Consider the following 15,026-nt stretch of genomic DNA (forward strand, 5'->3'; position numbering starts at 1 on the left):
ACACAACACACACCTCTATGATGAACATATGACTATGGTAGGGATTAATTGTGTGCACCTTTGAGGGACAGTTATGTGGCAGCACTGTGGAAGATGTTAATGCTATATAAAAACCGCACAAGTCCGCCAAACAGAGTTCACAGATTACTGTTGCCATGATTGTAGGGATGTGCAATTTAATTTTATCCGTTCTGAAAGTAGAAATGCAAAGATCGTTTTTAATAACTTTATATTAGGAAAATTAAATGTGGGACCTCTTATCAAATATTTATGGCAATTCTTTAACAAACGTTGAAAAGAAAAAGTTTTCCCGTACATTTTTGGCTGGAACAAATGTCGCCAATAGTCCTGAGTTGAGCTTTTTAGTTACCTTGTGTCATTCTGATGATAGTGAAGGAAATAGGACGGGAGTCTCTGCAAACTGGAGGGCACTGCACAACACTATAAATTACGTCTGGCAGCCTCTGTGGCTTCTATACCTCTGCTCATGTCACTGTTGTCACCATGAATCCATGTCCTTGCGATAAAAGACTTATAAAGACTTCACTTTTATGAATTGAAATATGAGCTACAGCAATGAAATAAAAAACAACCATAAAGCACATTGTGAAAGGAAAACATGAGTATTATAATTTTTCCTGTGAGCTTGTCATGTCTTTTGATTACTCTTTAACGATACATACTACAATGTGGGTGAACCAGTTTTTATTAGTAGATCATGTAAACAACTGCTTGATACCAGTTGTTTACCAGCTTGCACCAGCAGATGTTAGACCAGATTTCTGCACAAATCTGATCGCAAATTGGTCTCACTACTGCTCCTGATTATATTCTGGTGCAGCATTTGATTACATACCACTTCTGCTCATGGTTCATCTGCATCAACCCGTTCAATATAAATGGGTGTTCATGACCAATGCTTGATTGTTTCACTCAAATATCCATTGTGAATGGCCTATGGTAGACTTTTGTTACTGTGTTTTAGTAGTATAACACACAATCTGTTTGAAACCTTTTCACAGTATATTGCTACATTAAAGGACCGCTATCAAAAAAATTGTAAAATGTAAAACCCATTCATATGCATTGGGTATTACAGTAGTCCAAAAACCTGTCAGCTGTCAGATTAATAGGTGTACACCAGGGCAATAGCCATAGCAGGTGCTATGGGGCCCTGGAGCATAGTGGGCCCAGTGGGTACTTACTGTATTCACTGTTAACATTTTTGTGTTTCTTCACCCTCTGACTTTGTCTCAGTGCCTATGAACTATGCGCAGTTTTGATTGCACGATAATGTAAATTTCCCAGCAGTCAACTCATATCCATAGGGTAGGGGCAGGTCGCATTAAGAGTGCCTCCATCTGAGGGCCCCATATTATCTAGCTACGCCACTGGTGTGCACACACGTTTTGTATTTCTCCTATACATTCCATTGAGGCGGAATCGCCTCAAAAATGGTACACGCGCCACTTTCTTAGTCGTACAGCACACGACCCGCGCTGATCTGAACCTTCTCATAGATATTAATTGTCCACACGGTCGGGGAGGCGTTTTTAAAACCGCATGCAGGCAAAAAAGAGCCAAAAAAACTCCTGCAGTGTGAACAAGCCCTTAGGGTTGGTCCACATTGGCTTCTGCCAGCGTCTTGTTAAGCCGATGCTAAAAGCTTTTCTGAAATCCAGCAAAAAAGCCTTTGACATCTGCTCCTGACATTCTGTAGCACATTTGAGATCCCAGCAAGAACACTGAGGCAACAAATGTAGCTGATTTTGGATGCTACATGTAACGTCCAGGTCAAGATGACAGGATCTAGTGCACCGGTTTCACGGATGTGAAAAGCCGTAACTGTAGTTTGAAAATTTTGTCCATTTATTGAATGGACATTGCTTGAACCACTGCATTTAGACACTTGAGCGAACTGACCCTTAAAGAGAACCCAAGGTGGCATATTAGAACCCTAATAGGACCCAGAGGCATGTCGTGTGCACAATGACATGCCTCTGGGTCACTGTACCGCCGCTGCCCCCCCCCCCCCCCCTGACACTGCGCTGCACCCCCTTAAAAGATCGCCAGCCTAGCGACAATCTGCTTGTCACTAGCTGTTTTTATTTATGTGAGGCTGTCAAGTCAGCCTCGTAGCATCACCCCCTTGATAACACGCTCCCCGCCTCTGTTAGCTTCCACTGAAAGGAAGCCAAGCCGCGACCCAGGAAGTACTCCTGGGTCGTGGCTTGGCTTCCTATTGGAGGAAGCAAACAGAGGGGGGGGAGTGCGTTATCAGGGGGAGATGCTACGAGGCTGACTGACAGCCTCACATAAATAAAGCCAGCTAGCACCAAGCCGGTTGTAACTAGGCTGACAATCTTTTAACCTCCCTGGCGGTCTATTAAGATCGCCAGGGCGGCTGCGGGAGGGTTTTTTTTTAATTAAAAAAAAACTTTCATGCAGCCAACTGAAAGTTGGCTGCATGAAAGCCCACTAGAGGGCGCTCCGGAGGCGTTCTTCCGATCGCCTCCGGCGCCCAGAATAGACAAGGAAGGCCGCAATGAGCAGCCTTCCTTGTTTTGCTTACATCGTCGCCATAGCGATGAGCGGAGTGACGTCATGGACGTCAGCCGCCTCCGATCCAGCCCTTAGCGCAGGCCGGAACTTTCGTTCCGGCTGGCAGGGCTCGGGCGGCTGGGGGGACCCTCTTTCGCCGCTGCTCGCGGCGGATCGCCGCAGAGCGGCGGCGATCAGGCAGCACACGCGGCTGGCAAAGTGCCGGCTGCGTGTGCTGCTTTTTATTTCGTTCAAATCGGCCCAGCAGGGCCTGAGCGGCGACCTCCGGCGGTGATGGACGTGTAGAGTCGTCCATACCGCTGAGGAGGTTAAGGGGGGACAGCAGGGGGGAGGGGCTGACAGCGGCTGTACAGTGACCCAGAGGCATGTCATTGTGCATACAACATGCCTCTGGGTCCTATTAGAATTATAATATGCCACCTCGGGTTCTCTTTAAAGGATACCTTAGCCTAAACAAAAAATTAAAAATGGAAGCAGGCATGTGTGGGGGCTCTCCTCATGCCCACCGCTCCCCCCATCCTCCATCGCCCTTCATTATTGTGTACCGACCCAGCGAATGCACTTACTGGTCGGGGAAGACTGCGTAGGCACTGCCAGGCCTTGATCCTATGAATGTAAGCGTTCTGTGCATGTGCACTGTCACAACTACGTAGTGCGCATGCACAGAGGGCTCCTGGCCACTGGCGCATCGTCCGGCAGCACCTGTACAGTTTTCACTGTTCCTCCCGACCAGAAAGTATCTTTGGAGGGCTGGTACACAGTAACGGAGAGCGACGGAGGAGAATGGGGGAGGGATCGGTGGGCATGAGGAGAGCCCACTACACATGCCTGTTCATATTTGTTTGGGCTAAGGTATCCTTTAAATATTCCATCCAGTTGGACAATGGTTGGCCTACAATGTTATGGTAGCTCCCTAAAGGAGGCCTCATATTCCCTTCTTTCCACTTCATAGGACAGAAGAGGCATCCTCTATAATAAAACCCCTTTGTCTCTGCGTCCCATGTTCGTGTGTGTTTCCCTGCATGCTACTGTGCATGTGCCGCAGGGACAGCCATTGGATGGGAGCAGGACAGGCAGTGGGCTGGGTACGGGCGCGCGGCGACTGTGCGGCGGTGGCGGCAGCCACGGGAAAATGAGGGGGAGGGGAGGGAGGCGGGGTTTAAACAGACCTAGAGCCTGTTTTTAAACGAGCTCAGGTCTACTAGTGTCTCTATAAAAGTCAGTAGAAAAATGTCCTGAATCAAACTCATCCTTACCTGTGTATAGGCTTCTTGGCTAGCTTATATTAAAGGACAACTGTAGCAAGGGAGCTATGTAGGCTGCCATATTTATTTCCTTTTAAGCAATACTAGTTGCCTAGCTATCCTGCAGCTCCTCTGCCTCTAATAATTTTAATCATAGACCCTGAAAAAGCATGCAGCAAATGGTGTTTCTGACATAATCAGATTTAACTAGATTAGCTACATGCTTGTTTCTGGTGTTATTCAGACACTACTACAGCCAAATAGATCAGCAGGACTGCCAAGCAACTGGTATTGTTTGTTTAAAAGGAGATAAATATGGCTGCCTCCATATCCCACTCACTTAAATTGTCCTCTAAATTATTCACTTCAAAAGAGCTTGGTCAAGAGTTATTGTACCAGAAACACTTGGTAATAGCATCAAAGTTGTGGTATTCTTAAAAAAAATAAAAAATTATTTAAAATATATATATATATATATATATATATATATATATATATATATATATATATATATATATATATAGATATATATATATATATATATATATATATATATATATATATATATATATATATATATGCCTTGCTTTAAACAGTCTGAACACCACCTGGGGCCATATGCAATTCACTTTTTCACCTTGAGTTTTCTTTTAGGACAATTTTCATCTTCTCTTTAAAATAACTTTTCAGCACTCTGCAATTAAAGTACCAAAAAGTAGGTGAGAAAGTACTATCAAAAATATTTTGAGTATTTTCTTGCTTGCTGATGCCTTATTGAGAAGTTGTGAAAATATCACCTAGGAGATAATTCAGGAGAAAAAGTGAATTGCATATGGACCCTGGTGATAAATTGAGTTTTAGCAGTCACACCCATGAAGACTACTATTAACCTCCTAAGCGTTACGCCGCTCAGGAGATTTTGTTACTTTTTGCCTGATTTTTTTTCATAATTGTGCCAAATGAATGTAAATCCTCTGGCACCCTCCGATCCCCGCCGCTCCCCCGTTTATACATTACCCAGCCTGGATCCAACGATCGGCGCAGCCTCCCCGGACAGCTCCGGTCTTCACTATGAAGAGGATCGCAGATGACGTCATGCGCAAACCTGATCTTTCCCATAGAAAGACCGGAGCTGTGCTGGGAGGCTGCGCGATCGCTGGATCCAGGGGGGTAATGTATAAACGGGGGGATCCAGGGGTGCCGGACACTCTTACTAGCTAGCCTATTGCTAGCTACATGATTTATGATCATTTGGCACAATTATTTATTTATGGAGGACTCCTGGGGCATACCGCTAAGGAGGTTAACTACTGCAGCTAGTTCAGCTAGTTTACACAAGGTCAGATGAGCAGGAACATTTTGTGAAATGCAAAACTGTCCTGGTGTGTACAGCAGCAGAAGAAGGGGGGGGGGGGGGTGTTGGTGTGCTGCACTCTGCTTCTCCATTTACCTGGCACTTCCTCCTTCACTTCCGGTTGTAAAGGTGGAAGAGCTGGGAAGATGGAGAGCAGCATGGAGGTAAAGAACCCCTCAAGATGCATATGTGCATTTACTGAACTCTGTAGTTTAAACCCTTTTTTTTGTTGGTGGTTGTTTGGGTCTTTTTTTTGGGGGGGGGGGGGGGGGTTGAATTCAAAACATTCTATTACATTACATTAGTTCTAAACATTTTATTACAGTAGTGCATTAAATGAACCATGCATCGGTCTCACTTAAAATCACTGAGTTTCAAGTACCAAATCAATGAAACATGAACTGCACACAAAAACAATGCAATGAATAGTCACTGAATGGAGACACACACTAAACCCCCGGGGTTCAATTTAAAACAGTTTAAGAACCACTGTATTAGATGGACTAAGGATGTTAGGTTGGAATGTGTCACTTTGCAAAATTTAAAAATGGAACTTTAGTTTAGGACAAAAGCTGTGATAGATGGCAGGGATGGGTGTAGCTACAATTAGGCCCCAGGGCAAAAGTAACTATGGGGGGGCACTAGCAATGCCCCTCCCTGCACAGCCTCTGAGCTCACTCCCAGCCACACAAAATCATTAGGTGTTCATCATATGTTCCCAAAAGCAATGTTTGGGTCCCAATTCTTCCCCTCCTCCTTTCCCTTACAAATACAGAATGTACACACATTGTGGTCTTACATAATCCTGGCAGGACAAAGGAGGCAGCACCATGCTCTACACTCCAGACTTCTCCCCAGGGTGCCTCTCTTACTCCATTCCCTGCAGGCATCTATAGGCTTACCATAGCGGGAGGGGAGGACACACACACCATGGGGGCTCCTACAGGCTCCGGGGCAGTTGGCCAGGGAGTAGAGATTATGGTTGTGTTTTGTAAAGGCTGGGGTGCATGTCCTTTGCCTCAGCCACTCTAATATGCACAATAACACTGCTACATGTAAAAAATTGTATAACAGTAAAGATAATTCATGATATACAGTTGTACTATCAGACTTCTCCCCACATTTCTGTAGTTGAGAGAAATGTGGGTCATCTTTTGTTTAGCTTGGAGAAACCGTTCCAGGGATAATTAAATGAATTAAAATATGAAAATTTAACGTAAAGGTTTGGTAAAGAAATGGTTTCAGCTAAAGCTATAGAAACATTAGGCCCCTTTTCCACTAGCAATCGCTAGCGTTTGTGTCTGAACGCTAGCGATTGCGATTCAACGAAAGTACAACATTTTGCGGCGATTTCCCGACGTCCTTTGTTAAAAGCAAACTATAGCGATTTGGAAAATCGCTAGTGGTTCACGATTTTGCAATTCAGCAATCGCAAACGCTATAATGGAAAAGGGCCCTTAGTGATGTATTGAGGAAAGCAGAGATTACAATCTGTACAGGAAAAGCTCCTTACAATAGTAAAAGGGAAAATATGCTGCCGCAGTGGACTGACTGCACACTACTAATTATTATTATTACTATTATTTTTATTATCATTGATTTATAAGCGTCAACATAAACAGTACCAGGCACATTGACTAAAAAAATAGGTGGAATCAGAGTTCCTAATTAGTACTTAAAAATGACAATAAAGGAGATATATTAATCTGCTTTGTGATGAAATGCAATAGTGGTCACAAAAAAACACAGGTTTTTGAGGGGATGTTTGCTGCCTGCGGCTGCGACCTCTCCCGGCCTTTTGCTCCTGCATCGGCTTTTTCAGAAAAAATTAAATCAGAAGAGCTGCCGCGTTATTGGATGTTTGCCATTGCTATGCAACAGCAAACAAGTGTGCCAGAGGAGGGCGGTAGAGCCACCACGTCACTCCGGAAAAATCCAAAGCAGGAGCCAAAGGCAGTCTCTGTGGAGCGGTTTCCACAGAAGGCTGCACGCTCAGTACATATTAATTTACTGCAGTGGGTCAAATACTCTTCGCTCTGATGGGGGGGAGCATAACTGTAGTATAACAGTGCATCACTAGGAAAGGGGAATCACCTCTGATAATGAGCTTTTCCGTCACAGTCAGTGTGTAAAGGGGATGCCGCCTATAGGGTAGATTTAAAAAAAAAATGACAATACACAGCAATAATATTTACTCTGCCCGTTCTTACAACTATTAACACAATAGTTTATACTGTTGCCACAAATTGCAATACTTTGATAGTGTTCCTTTAACCATTTCAGCCCGCTGGGATTTTTCACCTTATGCATCAGAGCAATTTTCACCTCCCATTAATTCGCTAATAACTTTATCACTACTTATCACAATTTATTGATCTATATCTTGTTTTTTCCGCCACTAATTAGGTTTTCTTTGGGTGGTACATTTTGCTAAGAATTATTTTTTTATAAATGCATTTTAACAGGAATATTGAGAAAAAATTGAAAAAAATCATTATTTCTCCTCAGTTTTCGGCCATTATAGCTTTAAAATAATACATGCTACCATACTTAAAACCTATGTATTTTATTTGCCCGTTTGTCTCCGTTATTACAACATTTAAATTTTGTCCCTATCACAATGTATGGCACCAATATTTTATTTGGAAATAAAGGTGCATTTTTTTCAGTTTTGTGTCCATCACTATTTACAAGCTTATAATTTAAAAATTGTTCGTAGTATACCCCCTTCACATGCATATTTAAAAAGTTCAGACCCTTAGGTAACTATTTATGTTTGTTTGTTTTTTTAATTGTAATTTTTTTTTTTTATTAATTTTATTTAGGTAATTTGTTTGGTGTTGGGAAATAAACAGTTAATTTTTAATGTTATAATATGTGTAAAATGGTATGTAAAATGTTTGTAGATGTAGTTTTACTATTTTGTAGAACTTTTTTTTCTCCTTGTGCTTCTCGCTAACCGGAAGCACAAGGAGGAAGGGGACACTTTTTTTGCAGAAGGACTTAAGCCTCTAGTAAGAGAGCATCGGTTTTTCTGCTGGGGACACGGATCGGTGATCGGGAACCATGTTCCCGTTCACTGATCCCAGGGCTACCGGGGGACAGCACGGGGGCACGGGAGCGCAGAGCAGCTGCCTGAACATGGTTAAATAACATGCTATAAAATGACAGTGTGGGGTCACTATACAGTATATAATAACACAAATTGCACCAAAATTAAATGATCTTGTCAAATCAAGTCATCAAGGGCTCCAAGACAATACAAGAGACTCTGAAAGCTATATAGAACTGGTTATAGTCTTGTATTTGTCCACATTCTCTACCATCTGCAATATATTTTTTCTTTGTAGTTGCTTGTATCTTTTTTTTTTTTTTTTAACATACTTAATTTTTTTTATTTATCTATGTTTTCAGAATCAGAATCATTTATTTCACCAAGTACAACGGGGGTTGTACCCGGAATTATTTTTGGCTCATACAGGGTCAGTGATGGTACAAACACATACATGCGATCCTTCAACACACACAGGTACAGTATGGTACATAAGTAAGCATATACATATATAATAGTGCACATGACTAGTGGAGGATGCATGGGGCGGACTGGAGTGCCATGTGAGGAGCAGCCACATCTACCGGCGGCGCTCGCTCTGCAGCAGTACCAGATGCCCCTCAGTGTGTAAAAGAAAAGAGTGTAAGGAAAAAGAGAGAGAGAATCAGAATAGTGTAGAGAGATAGTAGAGAGAGAGAGAGAGAGAGCCCCTGGGGTTTGCCTGATGGCCTGGTTACATGTCCCAGTGGCAGGGCATTTGCCCTGGATCAGTCTGGAGGTATAAAGTCCAAGAGGGGCTGCGGGCACCCAGCTTGATGGTGGAGCTTATGGCTTCTGGCATGCGGTGGCTGCGGCCTAGTCCATGGCCTTAGGCTGGAGGCCAAGAGTGCGACAACAGGCTGTGGGCACAGGGGGCCTGGCATGATGGTGGGACACAGGTCTGAGGTGCTGTGGCACTGCAGCGGTGGAGTACCTGTGGCTGCTCTTAGTGATCCAGCTCCTGGCTTGCAGCCCAGTCTAGCAAGTGGATTGGCGGCCTAGGCAGTGAGAAAGTTGCAGCTAGTGTGGTGAGGGTGGCTGGAGTGCATGTGGAGAGGCTGGAGTCCCAGGTCCCCTGTGGCTGTGCCCCGCAGCATGGAGATGGAGCATCCTGAGCAGTAGGCGCCAGTGGGAAGGACAAGCCTGGCGCCAAGAGCCAGTGAAGCTAGCAATGGATGGCGGCGAGCGGCAATGCAGCAGCCCCGAGTGCCGTGGTTGGTGCCGAGTGCCAAGGATGGCCCGAGGCAGCGCAGCTGGGAAGGCTGCATCTGAAATTCTCACCAGCTGAAGAGAAGCGCTGATCAGCTGGGGGGGGGGGGGGGGGGGGGGGTCCCGGCGGAACCCGCACGTCATCCCTCCCACCGATCAGTTGGTGAAGCCGGGCAACCGATGGGAGTCCCAGCGTGTCCTCTGCAGGTCAGCTGAGTCACGGCGGGTCCAGGTGGAGGCTGTCGGCAGTGATGGAGAGCCGGGTTCCCGCATGCTGTGCTGGTCTGCCGCAGAGCGACTGCATGGTGCACCCAGGCATTGGAGGTGGAGTGGCGGCACCTAGGACCGGGATTCGTCAGAAGCAACTGGGGACGGCATCACATCTCCAGCCTGCGCGGTGTCCCAGTCAGCGGCGATAGAGTGCTGGAGCAGCGGCAGGAGGGACTGTGACTGGAGCAGATGCGTCTTCAGGCTGCTCCAGTGGTGGAGAGGAGTTCCCAGGCATCGGTGGTAAAGCAGGCAGCGGCACCATGTGGGTCGTGAGCTGAGCTGACCACGTGGTGAGCCGGACCTCAGGCAAGTGCCGTTTCACCAGAGCCTGTTCAGCCTAAAAGCGTCCCCCATCCGCCCGATGGTGTTGCAGAACAGGAAGGAGACTCCTAGGCAGTTTTCAGCCGTCGGTCCAGGGGGAAAAGGTGTGAAAAGGAAAGATGTGGATCAGAGCCCCGTGGCCGTGGCTACCCAGCAGGCGCCTGTTTCAAGTTCCATAGCATGTGCTTTATGAACAAGTGTTCAAAGTTATATTGTTAAGATTTTACTGCTAAGAGAAAGTTATAAATATGAGTGACAAGGTCAACTATAAACCATTACAAAAAGTTGTATTAACTGCAATTCCCTATACAATTCTGCTCCCAGGAATCAAATAATTTTATTCAACCTTGGCTTTGCAATAAATAGATATATTTTAATAAACACACATAAACAGAACACCGACATCTTCTTGTCTGTGTGGATCAGGGATAAATACATGACTAGCATTAGAAATAATATCTATTTTCAACCAAATAAACCACTAAAATATTTAATTAATTTGCTTTTCCAATGCTCATTTCTTGTTAACAGTTATTGTTATTTACATTCTAACAAACTGTTATCTCAAGATTCTTATCTTGTTTTGTGTCTGAATTTCTATATCAGGATTCATAGTGTTTTTTTCTCTTCACATTTAAATAAAGTTACATATTCAATTGTCAGCCCCCACCAATGAAGAATGCCCTTATTGTCAGTGCTGTAAAGGAATATGAGTTGAATTTTGCAATCAGAAAGATTATTTATGTGATCAATCACAAGACATAAAACAGAATTTTGGACATTATATGCATGAGTTGGAGCGATGGTCCCCAAAGGGATTAAATTCACCTACTAATTCTAGCACATCCTACCACTGGTCATAAGCAAGCACATTCATCGCATCCAGACAAAATCACATGGGGTTATATGAATAAAAGAAAGCTTAATGTGATTTAAATAGCATGGCAGAGTTATATTGACAGCCTGGACGGAAAATAGAGTGCAACATCATCTTGAATAGAGATGTATTTCAGCAGAAGATTCTGTATCAACCATCTGGCTTCTCTGCTCCGAGCACTATTCACATTGCCCAGTGGGAAAACCGCTTTCTTATATTACCACCTCCTCTCACAAGTGCAACTTCAATGTACTCTTGCATTAAACCAAGAGAAAGCAGTGCTAAATTCACAGCAAAATGTGATGACTGCTGTATAAACGCACAGTACCACAAGCAAGTCTAGTAAAGTATTACATTAGCTGCATGTATGGAAATTAAATTGTTTTTTTGTATAACTGTAATACGTCACTTGTTATTTAAAAGATTTAAGTACTATATACTAATAAATGAGACCTTTCTTATTTAGGCTTCACATGTCAATAATTATATATTAACTCGTCTCAGCTTTACCCAATCATATTGCTGATGGAAAGGACACCATTTAGGGGTTTCTTGCTGAAGATAGACAGTATTTTTTCAAGCTCCGTACCCACAGTAACCACAATCTCTTGCTTCCAGGAGAATTGTGGGAATCTTTAGATGGGTGGTAGCCTGCAGGAGTTCTGGTAAGATTTAGAGGAACAGTTAAAGCAAAAGTGTAAAGCAGAGCTTAGACAAAAGAAGTCTTCCATTTTGTAAATATGTGACTTAAAGGACACCCGAGGCGAAAATAAACAAATGAAATAAATAATTGTATATATCTTCCTTCACCTAAAAAATACTTTTTAAGATAATCCACAGTTTTATTTTATGTTTTAATCTACTTTTTAAGTTTTAACTGTTTTAGTGTTTTTGCTCAATGACACATTCATTGAAGTATGCCAGAGATAACATTTATGAACTATTGAACCTTTTTATCTCTTTCCTGCTCTCAGAAGCCAATTTCTGCTAGGAAAATGTTTTATAGTTGGAATTTCCTATCAGTGAGGGTCACACTGTAGTCACTTCTTGTCTGAGTCAGGACTAAGTCAGCCACACACATGCCTGATATTTAACTCTTTCAGGCAGAGTAGGAAAAAAAAAGGAACACAGTATAGTTATTTGTGTGCTAGGCACTTTACATACCCATGTCTATCTTATCATGTCACATGTCACCTCGGGTATCCTTGAAATTATATTCAATTTATCTAGCACCGCTGTACCGCGTATCTATGCCACTGTAGACATCACTTTAGCACCAGGGGCGTAGATAGGCGTACTGCACTGTTTACAGTGACGTGGCTCCCGCGAGGGTTCACAGGGAGACACCCCCCCCCCTTCCATCCTGCGGCAGAGTACTGGAGTGCTGAGCAGTGAATAGGAACATGAGTTCCCATCCACTGACTACAGTGCCAGTAGTGATTGATAATTTTTTTGCTGTTCAGGATAGTATAAGGGCATCTAGTGGCCAAAAATAAAAATACACCTACAAATATTAATAAATAAATAAAAATCCCCAATGTTAACCCCTTATTTATCCCTTCTATCTATATAAATATAGTAACCTTATTAAAAAAAACAAATACTGACCGCATTAAAAAAAACGTATTTCCTTTGTATCAATTTCCAGCTAGTTGCTATTTCCCTCCCATCTCCCAGCATATGTAGTGGACCAGGGTTCGAATCTTGGCTCTTTCTATTCAGTTAGCCAGCAACAATTGGTGCTACTTGGGCAAGACTCCCTAACACTATGGGGTGGCCTATTGAGCCTTAGTGGCTGCAGCTTTCAAGAGCTTTGAGTCAGAGAGTAGAAAAGTACAACAAAAATGTTAGGATTTTAAGGATGCTCTACAGTCTTTTTACCTTGCTGGGATGTACATGTTTTCAAAGCATACAAATGCACCTTTCCTATATTCATTAGTAAATTCTTCTAATTTGCTAACATATAAAAGAATAAGATAATAACCTTTTATGTATAAGTTGGGGCATGGTGCTCATGCACGCCCCAGCCGTGTTCTGCGCCTGCGCAGTACTACTATTTATGTATTTTTTCTTTTTTTATACAGGTGTTTTTGGAGTATTTTATGTATTTTTATTAAATGTAATATATGTACGGTGTATTTTTACTATTTGACCACTAGATGCCCCCCACTTTATCTTCCTTTGCATTCTGTTAGAATGCTAATAGGAAGTAATGAATGTATCTATTACTTTCAGTTTACTCAATGACCACCAGCATCTTATTGATCACAGGCACTTAGATAGGTGAATGGGAATTGTGTTCCCATTCAGTAATCTGTGTACTAATGGGCGGCGATGAGAACCCGCAGCAGGCGATCGCGGTGGCAGCTACATATCTACACCCCTGGGCAGGAACTGAACTCCTGCGGAGCGTAGATATAATGCCGAAAACGGGATAACTGGTTAAATGCAGCCGAATAGCAGCAGTAGTAACACCATGCTTGTCAGCACTTGATACGCATTATCCCGCGTCAGAGGACAGCAACATTTCATCTGAGCATGACTGCAGCCACACTGGGATTGGACTCCATGGTGGCGGGGGTGCCTGTCCACCACTGGTACTCCTGGAATGCAGGAGAAAAGCTGACTTCACCGCCTGTCAGCTGCCTGTTGTTGGCAGTAGATACTGGCATTAGCACAGGGAACACTCTCACTTTAGGACAAGCTAATTCAAGTCTATGCCAATAATTCCACAAGTACAATTGTGATTTTCCAAAATCACAATCTTGTAGCATTTTCTAAGCGTTTTTTAATTCAGGGAATGCAGAGTCCAAAATTGTCTTCCTTGCTTCAGAAAGCGCTGGATGTTAAAGGGAACCTGAGGTGAGAGACATATGGAGGCTGACATTTATTTCCTTTGAAACTATGCATGTGGCCTGGCTGTCTTGCTGATCTACTGCCTCTAATACTTTGTCATAGACCCTGAACAAGCATGCTGATCAGTTGTATTTGACAAGATTAGCTGCATGCTTGTTGCTGGACACTATTGACCAGAAAGATCACAGGGCTGTCAGGCAACTGGTATTGTTTAAAGGGAATAAATATGGCAGCCCCCGTATGTCTCACCTTTTAAGTGGCAAAAAAAGCTATACAAAATGCAAGCGTTTTTCAATCTGTAGTGGGTCCCAGCCTTCAGGATCATTTACAAAAAAGACATTTTTTGGTCTTTGCATCTTCAGTCTCATGCTGGGTACACACGATGCGATTTCCCGCTCAATCCGTGGGATCGATCATTTCCGACATGTTTGACCGGGTTTCGATCGATACAGCCGTCGATTTTGCATACTTAACATGCAAAATCGACGGCTGTAACGATCGAAACCCAATCGAACATGTCGGAAATAATCGATCCATCCCGCGGATCGAGCGGGAAATTGCATCGTGTGTACCCAACAACATTAGGCTAGGTCCACAGTGGGAAGTTGCATTGCAACATTAAAGTCGCATCGCAACTCACACAAAAAAAGGTGGTAACGTACATTAATGCTGTGTTACCGTTGCATACAGTAGGTACAGTAAAGCATACAGGCAATGAAAAGTATGCTTTCCTGTACCTGGTAATGTGTGTTTAGAGGTAATGCACTGCAGCAGTGCATTACCATAACGCTACACGTTACAATGCAGCGCTAACGTTGCACTGTGAACGTCCCATAGGCTTATCGTTGCAGTGCGGTAAGCAGCATTATAAGACTTTATAACGCAGCTCCGCAACGACCCACTGTGAACAAACATTTTCTTCATTATGAGTAATAAGCAGATAGGTTGGCATAGGTACTATGAGGACTTTAGAATTGGAAAGACTCCATACATTCAATAAAAGAGAGATCTTCACCTACACCAGCAGGGTGACAGTATGGTGCAGGCCACTTCAGGACCTTTGGCATCACAGCTTCAGTTAAAATAAAATCTTCAGCTGTAGTAACATCCAGACAGCTTGTCACTGGAGGCATCAGAAGGATTTCAAGATGGAAAAGCCCCACAGCCTTAAATTACATACAAATGATAGATGGAATGCAGCCAAGATGGCTGTTCAGGGCCATATAGCATGTACAGCTGTCC

This window comes from Hyperolius riggenbachi, chromosome 6 (assembly GCF_040937935.1).
Source record: "Hyperolius riggenbachi isolate aHypRig1 chromosome 6, aHypRig1.pri, whole genome shotgun sequence".
NCBI lineage: Eukaryota > Metazoa > Chordata > Amphibia > Anura > Hyperoliidae > Hyperolius > Hyperolius riggenbachi.